General features: G+C 44.8%; 1 non-coding gene across 1 annotated transcript; it reads right to left on the reverse strand.

The window, feature by feature from the left end:
- Positions 1-18,801: 18,801 nt before the first annotated feature.
- On the reverse strand, positions 18,802-18,873 carry Trnac-gca. Its single transcript has one exon. It is a non-coding gene; the product is annotated as a tRNA-Cys (tRNA).
- Positions 18,874-19,075: the final 202 nt, after the last annotated feature.

The following is a 19,075-nucleotide window of genomic DNA, read 5'->3' on the forward strand; positions in this document are numbered from 1 at the left end:
CCTTTGGTGATTGTTAAAGCCTAAGTGAAATACTAAGGCCTAGATGGAATGTTAAGGTCTAGGTAAAATGTTAAGGCCTGGGTAACAGTTACTTGGCTGCCATTTTAAGGAAACTTTCTCAGATGTTTCTGCTGTTAGTAGGGAACTTTCTAATTCCAGGATTGGTTACATATTCTGTTTTGTTCTGTGTCCTTGGAAACCAATTACAATAAAAATCGATACAACTGTTTTGTATGGTTACCCACAACAAGCTTGGACAGAACTATCTGCCCAACAGCATTTCCTACTTTTATGGTATTAGTTGCCCCTGGGATGGACCAACATAAGAGACACCTGTACCAATATAAGAAGCCATTTGGAATAAGACTTCCATTTCGAGTAGTGGTCCAGTAAAGTTTAAGTTCCCAAAACCTCCCTGGAAACTGACTTCCTAGTTGGCAAGTTAAGACATGAATATTACACAAGTCCCATCCTGGTAGACTTGAACATTAGAAGTTAGGACATGAACATTAGACAAGGCAAGTCCCCTGCCACAATTGAATACCCCAACCAGGGCAGGATAAGTGTACGACAAAGATATGTTCCTAAATCCCCATCCCTAAATCCTGATTGGTAAAATAACTTGGCACAAATGTTTGTGGATCTGGGGCTTAAAAAACACTGTAGGATCTTAACAAAGGGCCATTTCCTGAAACTGGATGATGGCCCTGGTCAATCAGTCCTGGTTTGTATGCTAAATAAACTCTCCTTGTCTGACTGTCAGTGTTTTGAGTACTTTGTGAGGCGATTCCTGGACCCCAACAGCGATGAACAGCAACGTGGACGGGTCAGCCAAACATTTTTCCCCCAACTTGATTTTTGATCATGTTCTTTGCAGTAATAGAAACAAACCCTAAGACACTGCATGCTGGGGGATTCAGGAAATTGATGTTGAAATGAGAACAGCCAGTAGCAGAAACAACTGCACACAGCTAGACATTTTCAAGAATATAGCGAAGAGACACTGAAAAGAACCTAAACTCAGGCAGGAGGAGACCAGAGGCACTCGTGTCCCTATGAGACTGAGAGAACCTGGGAGACCAGGGCCCCATCACTACCTCACCACTGTCATGCACAGAATGCCACTTCAGAATTTACAGACGTGAGAGAAGCGTGGGGAGATTCGGAATGAAGCTGCTAAGTTTGGACCATTCAGTTTCTGCTAAACCCAAACTTTAGATTAAGTTGTTTTATTTTTTATTCTTTTATCTGAGACAGGGTCTGACTGACTAAGTAGTCCTGTCTATCCTGGAACTCACTATGTAAACCAAGGAGGCTTACTCACTGACAGCCTCCTGCCTCTGCTCCCTAGTGCTCATGTGTGCCATCAAGCCTAGCTTCCGGTTGTTTCTACTATGAAAGAATAAAGTTATCCTCTTTATCCTCTATCCCTCACCTTGTGCCCGAAGATTTAGACCTGCAGAGCAGGTCACAGAACTGGGAAAGCAGGGATGATCAACTGGGGGTTAGAATTTGTGTATGGGAGAAGGCACTGTGGCCTCTAGAGAGGGGCCGGTATTTTGCAACATGAATGGTTCATATTACTCTTCCACAGCCTGAGAAAATAGTCTCAAGAGCATTCAGTTCCATTTGCTCTGATGGCAGCCTCACTAAGCAACCTTCTGTTGGCTAATTTGGTTTCCCAGGTAACCTGAAGGGCATTCTGGCTTATTATGTATCAGTCTTTGAGAATGTAATTAAGGAGGTCTTGAGAATACAGTCAAATCGGGTTCCTGAACAAGTCAAGGGATCTGGCTGCAAATCCAAGGTTCCAAATCCACTCCCAGATGGCTGTGCGGAAGGTCTGCTAGGTCGGGATTTCTGGATCTTTTTCTAAGCTAATTGTTAGCACTCTCATGAGGACAAAGGGCAGAATGAATTTGAGAACCAGAAGACACTGGTGAGGGAGAAAGAGAACTGCCAGGAACTCTCCAGAGTTTATCCTGAGACTTACTTGTACGACACATTAGTACGAGCAGCCTTGAACCCTGAAATTCTCACATTAAGAAATAAATCCTGGGCTGGAGAGATGACTCAGAGGTTAGGAGCACTGACTGCTCTTCCAGAGGTCATGAGTTCAATCCCCAGCAACCACATGGTGACTCACAACCATCTATAATGAGATCTGATGCCCTCTTCTGGTGTGTCTGAAGACAGCTACAGTGTACTCTTATGAATAAAATAAATCTTTAAAAAAAAAAAAAAAAGAAAGAAATCCTGAGCCAGGTGGTGGTGGCACACACCTTTGATCCCAGCACTCTGGAGGCAGGGGCAGGTATATCTCTGAGTTGTAGGCTATCCTGGTCTACAGAGGCAATTTCAGAACAGCCCAAGCTACACAGGGAAACCCTGTCTCAAAAAAACAAGAAAGGGAAAAAAGTCAATCTTTGGGATATAGTCTGATATAGGGAAAGAGATGTGTTCAAAGTCATTAAAGTGATGTTCATAATATTGGAAAAATAATTCACTCGGTATCACTCTTTGTGTATGTGGGCTTATATGCATGTGAGTGCAGGTGACCATGGGGTGTGGACACCGGACTCACTGGTTCCCTTAGAGATGGAGTTATAGATGGTCATGAGCCACATGACTGGGTTCCAGGAATCGAACTCAGGACCTCTGCAAGAGCAAGATGTGTTCTTAGCCTCTGAGCCCTCTGCAGCCCTATACTTACTCTCGTTTTAATTATGTGCCTGTCTGTGTGGGTTTGTGCACATGAGTGCAGTACCCATGGAGGCCAGAAGAAGGCTCAGATCCCCGGGAGCTGGAGTCCCTGGTGGTTGTGAGGTGCCCCATGTCAGTGCTAGGAACTGAAGTTGAAGTGACCTTGGGTCCTCTGGGAAAGCAGGAAGCACTGTTACCCACCAACTCTCTAATCCCCTGTCATGACTCTGCTCTTCATTCCCTTGCCTCTCTCTTCCTACTTGCCCTTGTAAGGCAAAACTCAACCTAGGATAAATGCAACACCTCACTTACCTAGAAGAATGCTCAATCATGGATATCCCTGTTGCTACAGGGAAAAAATGTGGTTCTGGTACATTAGTTTCCCGCAACTGCTAAAAGAAGGGTCCTGTCTTAGGGTTTCTATTGCTGTAAAGAGATACCATGACCATAGCAATCCTTATAAAGGAAGGCAATTCAGAGGGCTGGCCCATTATTGTCATGGAGGGAAAGGAACTGGAAACTGAGGGCTCTTTGGAAAGTCAGTTGGATGGTGTTTTGCTGGGGCAAACACGTGAAGGAACATGTAGTTAAGTGAACACAGGTGTGAAATCTGATTCAAGAAGGAACATTTCGCTGAAGCAGACACAGGAGAGAGGGTGTTCTGCTAAAGCAAGCATGTGAAAGGACATGTGGTAAAAGATTCTTGGCCAATGACATGCATATATTGGTCCACCTTATACTGTGTAGTTGAGCTGAATTGTCAGGACTCCATAGAGAGAAATGCACCAAAAATGTCTGCTTGTGTGCTGCAGTTTAAGGACTCTGGCTGATTGGGTGCATGTGGTGAGGTAAGACCCATGCTGAGGCAAGGCACATGGAGGACACGTGATGTTTGGAGGGTATAAATAGGACCCCACGGAGTGACAGAGGCAGAGCTTGACTTGCTGGTACAGCTAGCTGTGCAACACTCGGTATCGTGTCTTTGCTGACCTTCACTTTCCTGAGAGAGGCACAGCAGAAAACTTCTCCTGATGTTCCTGTTGGTCCCTCCTGCTGACTCAAGCCAAGGCTGAGGCCTGGCTGTCTCTTCAAGGTTGTGTCACAGCAGTTGATTACCTGACTCTACTGAACTGGACTGCTGGTGTATCCGTGAGGTGTTTGTGAGTGGAGCAAGCTGCCGCTGCTACCTGTAAACCAAACTGCTCATTTCCAGAAAACACAGATGGGAGCTACTCCAAAGAACCTTTCTAAACAGGTCTACTCCCCCCACTCCCATCTTTCTTTTCCACTACCTCTGGTGGGTGGTGGGCTACAAGGGACGTTAAAATGTTTAAGAACCATTATTAAAAATAGGATTTGAAAAAATGAAAGTTACAGGGAAACTTGACAGCATGTAGACAGACTCGGTGCTGGGGAGGTAACCGAGTCTATATCTGGATCAGCAGGCAACAGGAAGAATGTGACACTGGACCTGACTCCAGCTTCTGAAACTTCAAAGCCCACCCCTAGTGGCACACTCCCTCCAACAAAGCCACACCTACTCCAACAAAGCCACACCTACTCCAACAAAGCCACACCTACTCCAACAAAGCCACACCTACTCCAACAAAGCCACACCTACTCCAACAAAGCCACACCTCCAGTAACACCACTCCCTCTGGGTCTATGGGGGCCATCTTCATTCAGACCACCACCATCCCCAAACTGGGTGGTTTGAACAAGGGAAATATATTTTCTTTGAATTCAAAAAGCCTGAAGTCAGAAAAGGTGTTGGCCTAGCTGGTTACTTCTGAAACCTCTCTCTTTTATTCTCTGCCTCTGTGTCTTCACATGAACAGTTTTCAACCTTTAAAAATGGTGCATGTCTGTACACCACATGCATGCCTGGTGCCTACAGAGGCCAGAAGAGGATGTCAGATCCCTGGAACTGGACTTCCAGGTCATTGTGAGCTGCCCGTGTGAATGCTGGGATCCAAATCCAGACCCTCTGTGAAAGTAGCAAGTGCTTTACCAGTCATCCATTTCTCCAGCCGCCTCCCCTTCCCCAAACAGTTACATTCTGAGGTCTTAAGGTTAGAACTGCACACACCAGTTTGATATCAGCTGCTTAACTTTTCTCTCATTTGAAGCCTGTGAAAGTGGCTTCTTTGTGTTCCATCTGCACAGCAGCTCTACATCTAGCAAGGCATCTATCTTCCTTGGTCCCTGGATGGCTGCATTGAACCATTTTTCTCTCCTGGTTTTCAATCCTGCAAATGAAGCACTGGGCATTGAGATCTGAGATCTTTTGGTCACAGTTTCTTTGCAGATGAGCGTGTCTCCTGCAGTTGAAGCACAGGCAGTTTGGTTTTGGAGACCTTGAGCTATAGCTTGACCTATTATAATAGCATGGTACATGTTAGAATCAATATCAGCCTTATCCCTTACCCACTCGTCTATAGGTGCTGCCTGTGCCTTTAATAGTTGTCTTAGTTAGGATTTTTCTAAGTAACTAACTTAGTAACTAAATACTAACATGGTGAGCAGACACCATGACCAATGCAAGTCTTACATGGACAACATTTAATTGGGGACTGGCTTCCAGGTTCCGAGGTTCAGTCCATTGTCATCAAGGCGGAAGCATGGCAGCATCCAGGCAGGAATGGTGCAGGAGGAGCTGAGAGTTCTATGTCTTCATCTGAAGGCTGCTAGCAGAACACTGGCTTCCAGGTAGCTAGGAGGAGGGTCTTAAAGCCCATAACCACAGTGACACACCTACTCTAACAAGGCCACACCTACTCCAACAGAGCCACACCTTCTAATAGGGTCACTCACTGGGACAAGTATATATAAACCATCACAATGATTTAATAACTTTTTTACATTCAGTATTTGCAATTTCAAACACCAAAGTCTCTATCAATACCTCTTGTGTTGGGATCTGATATGGCTTTGTTCGCAACTGAGACTTACCCTTTTTTTAAAAAAAAAATCAGTGAAGGCTTCTCCAGAGCCTTGTATAATCTTTGTAAATGAAGTGGACCTTTTCCCAGACTCCTCAACTTTGTCCCAACCTCTTTTTTTTTTTTTTTTTTTTTTTAAGATTTATTTATTTGTTTTATATATGAGTACACTGTAGCCGTCTTCAGACACACCAGAAGAGGGCATCAGATCCCATTACAGATAATGTGAACCACCATGTAGTTGCTGGGAATTGAACTCAGGACCTCTAGAAGAACAGTCAGTGTTCTTAACGGCTAAGCCATCTCTCCAGTCTGTCCCAACTCCTAAAGCCACTAAGTGACACTGTACCACAGTAATGTCACCAAATTGAATCTGTTTCTGTATATCAGAATTCCGCTCTTTATTCAGCAACTGATTTTTAACTATATTCATTCCCCTTGCTCATTTCACTGTTCAGTATTTGCAGCTTCTTCCCTCTGCCATGTTAACCATCGGCGAATGGTTATACATAAAGTGAATGAATCCTACATGCAATCATAGCCTCTTTAAAAACACCTTGAATCGATCATTTCTGTAGCACACCTTCCTATCTTGCCATAACCTTGTTCCACACCTTTAGCAGGCACATGCTGTCTGACTACTGGGAAAGCTGAGCAACCCTAGGCTGCTCCTCTTCCCAGTCCATTGTTGTGGATAGTTTGAAATTAACCCTTTCTCTCTAAACTGGCTGTTCCATGGTATTGTCCTCCCGCCTTTTCAACTTCTCTGACCTGACCGCCCTTTATGACCCATTCACTTTATGTGAAACAAATTCTAAATAACTGGGCTACTCAAAATAGAATTATTCTCTAAGACTGGAAGGGATTGATTGTTAACCGCTGTGCTACGTTCCGGTCTGCAGTTGCAATGGTTCACATGGTGGAGGGAAGAAGGTGACTGACTGCCACAGTCTCCCTCTTCCCTTCTGCCAGAAACTCTGGTTATCAGAAACTTGGTCATCCTCTCTTTTCCCATGCTCCTCACCTTCCCACACTCCCACTTCCACCTGAGATTTTTCCAGTTGCATGGCCAATCTGCAACCCTTTCAGAAAAGAAAGTGCAGAGAGAACACTTTTGTTTTCCCACTTCAGACATTTTTGGTTTCTTAGTGTCTTAGTCAGAGTTCCTATTGCTGCAATGAAACACCATGATCAAGAAGCAAGTTGGGGAGAAAAGGGTTTATTCAGTTTACGCTTCCACTTTGCTGTTCATCACCAAAGGAAGTCAGGACAGGAACTCACACAGGGCAGGAACTTGGAGGCAGGAGCTGATGCAGAGGACATAGGGTTAGGGGCGGGTTTGGAGGCGCTGCTGCTTACTGGGTTGCTTCCCCTACTTTGCTTAGCATACCTTCTTACAGAACCCAGGAACAAATGAGACAATGCCTTACAGCTGGATCTCATGGAGGCAGTTCCTCAACTGAGGTTCCTTTCTCTGTGGTAACTCCAGCTTGTGTCAGATTGACATACAAAACCAGCCAGTACACTTAGGTCCTTTCATTTTTGCCCAAAAATTTTCCAACTGCTTAGCCATTCTCCTAACTTTTTATGAAACAGTATATACAAAAAAGGAAGAAAAAAATGGAAACCCCCCCTCCCAGGAGCAGAGCAGGGGATTTCGCAGAGGTAGCAGCCTCAATATATTGCTGGCATCTTGAAAAGAAATACCCATTCCTTTGTCCCCTGCCATTTTCTCTATGACGTTTGGAATCAAATTTCCCATTTTTATCCTTAATTTTCAAGCCCCACATTTGGACACCACTTATGGCCAGTATTTTCTACTTTGTGTGATTTTCTTTCTTCCATCCCCTTTCCACCCTTTTTTACCTTTTCAACACCCTAACACTAGATAGGAGAGAGAAAAGGATAGAAGGAAGGATAGAGATGTTATTGTTAGTGTACTTCCTGCTGATTAGGGGTGTTCAGTTCCTTGGGGCAAGTTTGATCTTCACCCAACTCCCGCATAGGTCAGCCTCCTGTGTGTTGAGTGTTCTCCCTTTAATGAGCCAATTCATTTCATTAGCGTTGCTTCCAGGTGCCTGGGTGAATGATCGTTCACAGTAACACAGTTATTTTAGCAGCAGCATCTTTAAGTAGAGACTCAAGAGCTCCTGCCTCACCAAGAAAAAATGTTGTTGGACCTGATCTTATGCAGATCTGATGTAGTCTCACGGTTGCTGATACAAGAGCAATGGCCTTAAACTTGTGTAGTCAAAGATGACCTTGACCAAGATCAGGATCCTCGTGCCTCGTGTGGGGATTGCAGCCTTGGACCATCATGTCCATCCCTATCACTGGAAGATGGGACCCATCTGTTCCTGCCTGTGATGCTGTAGGAAGCCACAAGAAGCAGCACCCTTCCATTGTATGGGGGCACAGACACCAGTCAGTGACCACACATACAGCAGGTCTGCCTACACTGTCTCACATTTCAAGTAAGCTGAGAAGGCCACAGGAGTTTCCAGTGTAGCAATGGGAACATATTCACCTAAGGAACTGTCCTGTAAAGGAAGTGTGCTCATTTAGAGTTCCCTGGGCAGGTCTCTCCCCTGAGATTTTAACAGGATAGAAAGTTTTCTTTGAATAAAGAATCTTTGGAGTCATGGCTGGCCAGGACTGGCATGGTGATTTTAGTGTATTTTGGGAAAAGAGCTTTCTTTTATCTCTGTCAGCTTTCCTTAAATATGGATCCCATTCTCAAAATCCACAGCTGGGGCTCCAGCCATCCTGTCTGTATCTCAAGTAGGAAGAAGGAGTAAAATCAGAATTATAAAACTAAAATGGAAAAATGATAGAAAGAATTGTTTCTCAGAGTCAGACTGTGTGTGCTTTGTTGTGTGTATAGTTCTTTATTTTACCCCTTGTCCTCGCTAGAGTCATCTGGGAAGAATGACTTCCTTCCTGAACTGGGAAAATGCTCCATCAAGTTGTCCTGTGGCAAGTCTGTGGGACATTTTTTTGATTAGTGATTGCTGCAGGATGAGAGGGAGTACCACCTCTGGGCAGACCAGCTGACCTGGGAATTGGAGGCAGTTGGTGCAAGCCTTTAATCACAGCACTCACAGGCAGAGAGGCAGAGGAGAGGCAGAGGAGAGGCAGAGGAGAGGCAGAGGAGAGGCAGAGGAGAGGCAGGCGAGGGGCAGGGGAGGGGCAGGCGAGGGGCAGGGGAGGGGCAGGGGAGGGGCAGGGGAGGGGCAGAGGAGAGGCAGAAGAGAGGCAGGAGGGGCAGGGGAGGGAAGGGGAGAAGCAGGGGAGGGGCAGGGGAGAGGCAGGGGAGGGCAGGGGCGGGGCAGGGGAGGGGAGGGGCAGGGAGTGGTAAGGGAGGGAAGGAGGGGCAGGGAGAGGCAGCAGACAGATCTACTGAACAAGTTCCCGACAGCCAGGGTTACATAAAGAGATTTCAACTCAAAACCAACCCAATAAAAAAAAATTCTTCCATCATGGTCTCTGATTTAGTTCCTGCCTCCAGGTTTCTGTCCCGACTTCCCTCTACAGTGGATCAGACACGTAAGCCAAATAAACTCTTCCCCTCCACATTACTTTTGGTCATGGTCTCTATCACAGCAAACAGAAAACAAACTAGAACAGATATGAATATCTAATGAAGTGGTGAGCTAAGGTCCTATTCCACCCTTACCCGTGCTGTTATTTCGGCTTTTTAAAAAGTGTGGGTGCCCATGGTGCACGTGTAGCAGTCTGGGGATGGCTTTGGAAGTCAGTTCCCACCTTCCACCATGCGTGTCTCAGGAATTGAATTTAGATGGTCAGACTTAGCGGCAAGCACCTCTACCCATTGAGTCCCCCTTTAAAACGTAAAGCATGGCAAGTATTTGAATCGCTCTGTTGTAGAGCCCTAGGATGCTATGCACTTGGTGAAAATGTGTTAATGTCCACCTCTGTGCTGTAGGTGGCTACCCTGGCAGTAACATCATCCCTGGTAAAGATCTATTATATGAATTCCTACTGTCGGGCTGGAGAGATGGCTCAGTGGTTAAGAGCACCGACTGCTCTTCCAGAGGTCCTGAGTTCAAATCCCAGCAACCACATGGTGGCTCACAACCACCTGTAATGGGATCTGACGCCCTCTTCTGGTGTGTCTGAAGAGAGTGACAGTGTACTCATATAAATAAATAAATAAATAAATAAATAAATGTATTCCTACTGTCCTTCAGAGCTAATCACAGCTATTTCCTAGCAGATGAATGGAATGTTCTCATTTGTTTGTTTTATGACCAAGAAGCTGCAAGATGCTTTGCATTTCACTGTGGTAGCTTCTAACCAAGACTCCTGAAATGTTGTCTATTAGCTCATTGAGAATGTCAGCTCTTGTCTTTATGTACTTGTTAAACGGGTTAGTATTTTACTGTAAGCTCCAGATCCCATCTCCCTTAAGTATCAACGAATAAAGTCAGGATAGTAATTGTTAGACACAAGGAACACTGGGATGGATTTTCTCAAGTCCTTCAGAAAAATTACTGTGGTCAAAGTGGTAAGGGTGGAGCATGAGAATTGTCACAATAATAGCTCATCCGGTTAATCTTTGATGCTGGTTGAAGAATTTCACAAGTCAGTGTACCAGACAAAAAGGACTACACGGAGGAAAAGAAAAACAGGCACCTACTGGATTTGACCAGAGGTCTCCTGATCTGTAGTCAGACTCTACCCTGCCCCCCCCCCGCGCCCGCTCCCCCAGCTATACCCCTAGCTGTGGAATATTGTCTAGTAACACTGTCTTCAGGATCACTGACCTCTTCAGCAGAGCTTTAGGTTCATTATCCTCTAGGGACTACCCAAGATGTTCTTCTGCTCACACCTGTTGTGAGAATTCTAGAATTTGGTTTTTTTTTTTTTCGAGCTGGGGACCAACCCAGGGCCTTGCACTTGCTAGGCAAGCCCACCGCTGACCCTAAATCCCCAACCCCTGAATTTTATTTCTTAAAACAAAAAACTATTATAAGAATGTTTTTGTTTTAATCCCAGGTGTAGGGATGTGGGCTCCTTCAGCCTGTTGGCAGCAGCTGATGGTGATTTACTTCCTGCTCTAGCAGAGGCTGGTTTTGCCTGCTGCAGATAGTTTCTGCAATTGTGTAGCGTTTGGAATTTTGGATACTTTTCAGAGAGTCTATCAAGGCTAGAGCCCCAATAGGCAGGGGGTGTTGGTTGCTCAGGGGGGTTAGTTTCGTGCTCAAAGAAGAAACAAGAAGAAAGAAATTCAGGGATCTCTCTCCCGCACCCTTTCTCTCCTATCTAGGGATAAGGGGTGGATGGTGGAAATTTTCTTTTGCAACAAAGTAGCACAGATCAGCGTCACACCTCTACCAAGGTCAGATCTGTTTCCTTTCCTGAGTATTCTCACCCGCTGGTACTCACACACCCCTGCCTGCTTCTCACTCCCCCATTATCACCACTCCTGGATACAAAAAGATCTCTACTACCCTTTTTACTTTTTTTGCATCTTTCTCTACCTCCCATTTGTTTCCATTTCCTTTCACAGGAGGCTGGGCCATAGAAAAGGCTGTCCCGGATGACAGGAGAGGCATCTATGTGGTCCATTATGTTGTGGCTTCGTAGTTGAGGGAAAGGAGGGTATGTAAGAGTGGAGTGAGATGTTAACAGAACTGGAGAACCTAGGAAGGTCACGGGGACTGCTTACTCAGGGTCTTGAAGACCATCTACTTTAACAAATGTTCCACTATAAAGCTAGGTGTACGACACTCTCCTCAGGAGTTCAAGGTCATCTTTGGCTTCTTGGTTAGGTTTTTAGGTTTGTTTGTTTACTTTTTTTTTGTCAACTTGACACAAATTAGAGTATCTGCAAAGAGGACTTGCAACTGAGAAATGCTTCTTTAAGACTGGCCTGTAAGCAAATGTGTAGGAATTTTCTTGACTGATGATTAATATGGGAGGGCTCCTCCCAATGTGGGTGGTGCTATAAGCAGATGGTCCTGAGGTGTATAAGAAAGCAAACTGGGCAAGTCAGTAAGCAGCCTTTGTTTCTTCATGATGTCTCCTTCAGTTTTTGCTTTCAGGTTCCTGCCTTGAGTTCCCTCAGCACAGTATATACTCAGGATATGTAAGCAAATCAACCATTTACTCCCAAAGTTGGCTTCCTTTAGTGTTTTAGCACAGCAATGGAAACCTAACCAAACCTCTTGACTCCCTAGGGAGATGGAGGCCAGCCTGAAGTATGTGACAGACTGTCTTATAAAAGAACAAAGAGTGGGGGGAGCTCTGACTCAGCGGGTAGGGGCACTTGCTCCACTTGCTTAGGACCCGAGTTCAATTCCCCGCACTCTCATTAGGCTATGCACAGCCACCTGTAACACCAGCTCCAGGGGCTTCCAAAACACATATGTGCATATAGACACATAACCCAAAAAATGATTTATTGAGGCAGCTCTCACTATATAGCTCTGACTGGCCTGGCACTCACTATGTATACCAGGCTGGCTTCACACACAGAGATCCAGCTGTCTATACCTCCCCCAAATGCTGCTCTCATGCTTGGCTAATTTTTTTTTTTTTTTTTAAAGAAGGAAAATCCTAAAAGGTAGCATCAGAAGAAAGTGGAATTTCTGCTAAATCAGGTGAGCGGCTGGATGGTACCTGAGAGGCTGTGAAGGATGAAGACCTTGATTAGATGTGTAATGAGCAGGTGTCAAGGGCACATCCCACTAAACTGACAGCCGAGTTCTTTGCAAAGTTGATTTTACAATGGTATGCACGAATGGGCCTGTCTGGCATTTGGGGCCCTGGGAAAGCTGGGACTGATGGGTTTGTTTGTTTGTTTGTTTGTTTGCCCTAAGATGAGTGGTGAAAAATCTCTGGTCAGATGTCTCCTGCAGCAGTTATCAACGTCCTCCTGCTTCTTAATTTAAAACACACCACTCACCGCTCTGAGAAGTACAGAGGGAGTGTACCTCTCTAATCAGTTGACATAATGTTATGCTCTGTCATAGAGCACAGGGGCCCCAGAGGAGGAAGAATCTAAATTCCTGATGGCTGTGCACTTTCTATGGCAGTGGTACTGGTGCTCAAGGTCTGAACCAGTTGTTAAAGACAAATAAAAGTTCATTCAAACTGCCAAGGAGCAAGGAAAGCTTACAGCAAATCAGAAGACCAGACTAGAAACACCCTGCTAAGACTGTCAGCGAGCCGCATGAGTGAGAGTGACCACGATCACCATTATTATTTGGGGTTTCCTTGAATGGAGATCAAGAGGAGGAGGAGTTGGCTGTGGTGGCACATGCCTTTAATATCAGCACAATGGTGGCAGAGGCAAAGGATCTCTGTGAGTTGGAGGCCAGCCTAACCTTCATGGGGAGTTCCAGGCCAGCGAAGGTTACAGAATGAGACCTTGTCTTACAAAAGAAAAAGGAGCTGGTTTGCTAGGGTTTAGTTTGGTGGTCCTCTGTTTTGACTAACCCAAGCCCTTGCTTACTGCATCCCATCCCACAATGCATCTGATTTTAACCTTGTACATGCCCAACTATGAATAGGTATCAGATAATTTATATATTTATTTTATGTACAGCATTATGCCTGCATATGTGACTGCAGGCCAGAAGAGGGCAGCAGATCTTATTACATATGGTTGTGAGCCACCATGTGGTTGCTGGGAATTGAACTCATGACCTCTGGAAGAGCAGTCAATGCTCTTAACCACTGAGCCATCTCTCCAGCCCTTAGGTATCAGATGATAACTAGGGGATTCTTCCTAGGAGTTTGCAGTGTTAAGAGTGTACTTTGAGTTCCAAGAAGTATTTGAATAGAGTGGGGTATTATCAAAGAGCAGATAGATTTTTTTTGGCTTGTTTTTGTTGGGGAAGAAGGAGGGTTGGTTGGTTTTTGTAAACTTGACACAAGCTAGGGTCATCTGAGAAGAGGAAACCAATTGAGAAAATGTCTCCATCAAATGGATCTTTGGGCAAGCTTGTGGGCATTTTCTTGATTGATGATTATAGCTCCACAATGGAAGGGACCATCCCAGCGCAGGCGGCTCTGTGCAAGCAAAGAATCAGGTGTGGTGGTGCAAACCTCTAATCAGCAAACCTGGTCTGCATAGGTCCAGCAGCCAGAGCTATATGGTTAGATGAGTTAAGGAGGGAAAGGAGAGAGAGAGAGAGAGAGAGAGAGAGAGAGAGAGAGAGAGAGAGAGAGAGAGAGAGAGAGAGACCTGAGCAAGCTAAGAAGAGCAAGTTAGTGTTCTCCATACCTTCTGCTTCAGTCCTTGCCCCCAAGTTCCTGCCTTGAGCTCCTGCTCTGACCTCCCTTCACGATGGACTTTAAACTGTAAGGGGACAAAAGCCCTTTCCTCCCTAACTTGCTTTCGGTCCCAGTCTTTATCAAAGCCATAGAAAGCAAACAAAGGTTCCTAAGGAGCAAGAGTAATGTAGAAAGCAGAGGATTATGCTTCTTCATAGTTGGACATTTCTAACGCAGGTACACTGCAGCTCTGCACAAATTGAGGTCAGAGGCTGCTAAGATTACTAGGTGCTTTATTCCAAGAGGATGTGTGCATAGTCCAAACGGAATGGAGTCCGGGTTGCTAAGCGATTCTTTACTTGCCTACCTCAGCAGGTGGCAGCTGCCACAGCTTCTGCCTTGTGCAGTACTTCCAGTCAGCAACACCTAGCATCACGCACCAGCTTGAGGCACCTCCTCATGGGAGACTTCTGACTGTCCTCAGGTCACTTCCAGGTACAGTTGCTGCTTTTATGGCTACAGCTGGGCAAGACTGTTAGTGACAATTCAGTACACACACACACACACACACACACACACACACACACACACACACACACACCTGAAGTCTACATAGCACCTTCTTGATCTTTGAGGAAGCTGTTAGTTCAATTCTCCAGCTTGATTTTTTTTTTCTGTGTCCTGCAACCAAAGTCTGTGGGGACCGAGGTGGCTCAGCAGATAAAAGTGTTGCCTTGAAAAGTCTGGACCTGAGTGCCACCCCCAGAATTCACAGTAGGAAAGAATTGACTCCCTAGAGTTGCCTCTGCCCTCCGGACATGTGCTGTGACATAGACACATGAACACATAATAGTCACACACACACACACACACACACACACACACACACACACACACACGAAAATAAGAAAGTAAACAGTAAACCATAGCCAGGCATGGTGGCATACCCCTTTAATCCCAGTACTTAGAAGGCAGAAGCAGGCAGATTTCAGAATTTAGGGCCAGCCTGGTCTACATAGCAAGCAAGTTCCAGGACAACCAGGGATACTCAGAGAAACCCTGTCTCAAAAAACCAAAACAAACAAAAAGAAATCATTTTTTAAAAAAATGAAATGGGACCAGTTAGAAAGAAAAGGGATGTCAGTGGGAACGGAGGGACTGAGGATGCTGGCGGGGGGCGAATATGATCAAACAATATTACTATATATCTGTGTGAACATGTCACCATGAAACTATCGTTCTGTAATTATATACAACTAATATATGCCAATAATTACTAAGGGACCCCTAGTTCAAATCCAGACGCTACCTTTGAATGGATCTTTCTGGAGCCATTTTAGCCCCTGGAGCTAACACATCAGGCTAGGAAGCTCAGCTCAGAGTCCATTTGGGAAAGATCAGTGAGATCCACCTTATACTCCTGTGACTTTGCATTAACTGTGGTGGCTTTAAAGTACACTCGCGATCTTTGATATGTCCTTTTGAAGACTATGAAGCTCAATTAACCTCCTTTTGAATGTAAGCTGCCTTGGTAACACCATTCTAATGACTAGGATGTAACAGAAGTGAAACTGTCACTTCTGAACCTGGTCACTGAACACACTGGTGACATCTCCCTTGGGTCTCTGAGAGAAGTCAAGTGAGGGCCTGGGGAACATCAAGCTGTTCTGTGAAGAGCCCCACTTAGCAAGAAGGGAGACCTCCTTCCAGTACCAGCAAGGCTTCCAACAGACATACCAGAGGGAGCTTAGAAGGACTCCTCCTGCAACAGCTGGCTGTTTGTCTGCATCCTCATGAGAACCCAGAGCCACCAAGGTAAGCCCGCCCCCTTCTGAGCCATTGGAATCTTAGACACAGAACATGCCCTGGGATGTCCAACTGGTAACCAAGGCTCAGAGCCTGCTTTGTCAGAATATACCACAGGAAAGCTAAAATAAAATATTTTAATTTATTATTAAAATTCCGAAATTCCAAGCGGAATCTGTGGTTCCCTGTTCTGCCTTGCTCTGGGGTGTGGGAACTCCACCAGGCAGATGAGTCAAGAAAGCTAGATTGCATTTACCCTGTGCCGCTATCACCCTGTGCTGCCGTTGGATAGATACCCTGTGCTGCCATGAGGTGCTGGGCTTGTGGGAAGCACCACTCAGTGGGTGGGAATACGTAGCCTAAGACGTAGATCTCAGCCTGGATGAGAAATGGCACAGGTTGAGGCCGAAGCTGGGGTCCCCTGAACTCACAGAGATCTACCTGCCTCTGCTCCTGAGTGCTGGAATATATATAATATATCCAATAACAATATAAATATTATATATATAAAATATTTTAAACGAACCTTAGAATTAAGTTTGATTTCCCTTGCCCCAAGCAAAGCCTGTCGGTAATTCAGTTGGAATTCAAAGAATCTTTTAAGTTAATTCTGTGAGATTTAAAGCATTTTATAAATGGAATACAGAGTGCTTTATTTCATCTATTCAATATCCCCGAGGTTTTATACTTTCCCAGGTGGAGGAAATTCTGTCAGTATTTTGATTGAGTTACTTCTAATGCTTCATGTTTTATTCTATAATGAATGTAATTTTATACAATTTATGTTTTCTATTGTGCCTGAAATATATATATACAGATGAGATCTTCCTCGATTGTCATTACTATGGTGAAATTCTCAGAACATATAATTTACCATCCTTACCAAATGTAAATGCACAGTTCAGGGATATTTTTAAAAACTTCATAATGTTGGCCAGAGGTGAAGTGGTCAGGAGCACTTCCTGCCTGCGCTTGCAGAGGACCCAGGCTCATTTCCCAGAACCCACATATGTGTGGCTCACAGGCACTAATAACTGTGGTTCCACGACCTCCGAGGGCATCATGAACACACTTGCTACACATATGCATATACAAACACTCATACACATAAACTAAAAATACACTTTTAAAAATAAAAAAGTATAATGTGACCTGGAATACACACATAAGTAAAAACAATAACAATTTTGAAAATCCAGAATGTTCTATAGCTGTTAGCACCATCATCACATCTCCTTTCATAACTCATCCTGCAAAATTGAGACATTATTAACCAGCAACTCTCCAGCCTCCCTCTTCCCCTGCTCCTCAGAGCCAGCGTTATACTTTGTCTCATGATTTTGGTAACTCTACGTACTTCATATAAATAGAACCACGCAGTTTGCGTGTGCACTGCATTGTACACCTTTTATTTTCTCATTTATTGGTGTGTGTGTGTGTGTGTGTGTATGTGTGTGTGTGCGCGCGCGCACACACGCGTACCAGTCACAGCATACTCAATGGAGGCTAGAAGACAACTTAAATGGGAGTCAGTTCTTACCTAGCTTTTAATTTTGTTTGTATATATTTACTTACATTTTTGAAACAGGGTTCTCTGTGTAGACTTGACTATCCTGCCTAGAACTTGTTCTGTAGACCAGGCACTTTACCAACTGGGCAGTCTTCCTAGCACCCACACTAGTCATATGCCATTAAATTTTCTTCACTTAGCACAATGCCCTTTCTGTGGCATGTATTTGAATGTCCTCCTTTATGTTGTTTTGAACAGGGCCTCACTATGTAGTCCTGGCTGGACTAGAACTCCCCATGTTGATCAGGCTGGCTTTGAACTCACAGAGATCTACCTGCCTCTGCTCCTGAGTGCTAGAATTAAAGGCGTGTATCACCATGTGTCTTCACTGGGTTTCTATTGCTGTGATGAAACACTGTGATATCAAGCAATTTGAGGAGAAAAGGGTTTATTTCACTCATATGAGTTCATCATCAATAGCAGTAGAAAAGGAACTCAAACAGTGCTGGAACCTAGAGGCAAGAGCTGTTGCAGAGGCCATCAAGGAGTGCTGCTTACTGATTTGCTTACAGTTTCAGAGGGTTAGAGTCCCTGATCATCATGGTGGGGAACATGGAGCAGGCAGGCAGGCAGGCATAATGCTGGAGCTTACACACACACACACACACACACACACACACACACACACACACACGGGGCGGGGGGGGGTTCCACTTTGTAGCTCTGGCTGTCCTAGGACTCGCTATGTAGTCCAGGATGGCCTAGAACTCTAAACTTGCAGAGATTTGCCTGCTTCTACAACTGTTGGGATTAAAGGGCCACTAAGAGCTTACATATTTTTCAAAAGTTGAAGGCAGGGAAAGAGACTGGGCTTGGCATGAGCTTTTGAAACCTTGAAGCCTTCCCCTGCCCCAAGTGATACACCTCTTTCAACAAAGCCACACCTCCTACTTTTTCCCAAACTGTTCCACCAAACTGGGAACCAAGCATTCAAATATTTGAGCCTATAGGGGCCATTCGCGTTCAAACCACCACCCTCAGTGCATTCTTTTTTAAACAACACTTGAATTAATATTTTGCCGCACATGTACACTACATTTTGCTTGACCATTATTGTTGCAGCCCAGGTTGCTTCTGTATTTCTGCTATTGTGAATAAACAAACACCACAGTAAACCTAAGCTGGATTTCTTGGTTTTTACCTCAATTGTGCTCTTACCAAACCCCAGGCCAAGGGATCTTTGAGCTTAAGCAAGGTGTGTAGATCAACAAGGAGAAACTATTTCGGCTGCTGCTTTTGTCAGCCGTTTGGGAAAAGAAAAAAACTTGAACAGTAATGAGACTGAGCCCCTTGCAAGGGAAGTTAAGTGTCCAGCCTAGCCCAGGTCATCTGTGTTTTGTTGATCAGTGGTTTTGTTTTTCCAATTCCAACCTGCTCTCTCACTCCCTCTGGTGGACACCTACTTACCGATTCTGTTTCTTCAGCTCTTAAGAAATATCTTAAATGTTCTTTTCGGATATCATTATTTTTCTCTCAAATATTACCTACTTCACACTCAAAATAGAGTTGCCCTAGCTTTGGGGCTTTGGGAAAGGAAGGGGGCACCCGGATTTGAACCGGGGACCTCTTGATCTGCAGTCAAATGCTCTACCACTGAGCTATACCCCCTGCTGGTAGGGCTGGTCTCTCTCTAAACCTATTTACTTTCAATTTCCTGGCTGAACCTGAACCGGCTAGTGTCACCTGGCTACAGATGATACATTAAATTTCAATGGATAGAAAATAAAATTAATTTACTAGGCCCATTAGTGGAAATATCAGAGAAACCAATGAATTTGGAATTCAAGTATTCAAGTGCTGTTAAAACTCT

The sequence above is a fragment of the Rattus rattus genome, chromosome 6 (assembly GCF_011064425.1).
Source record: "Rattus rattus isolate New Zealand chromosome 6, Rrattus_CSIRO_v1, whole genome shotgun sequence".
NCBI classification, from domain to species: Eukaryota; Metazoa; Chordata; class Mammalia; order Rodentia; family Muridae; genus Rattus; species Rattus rattus.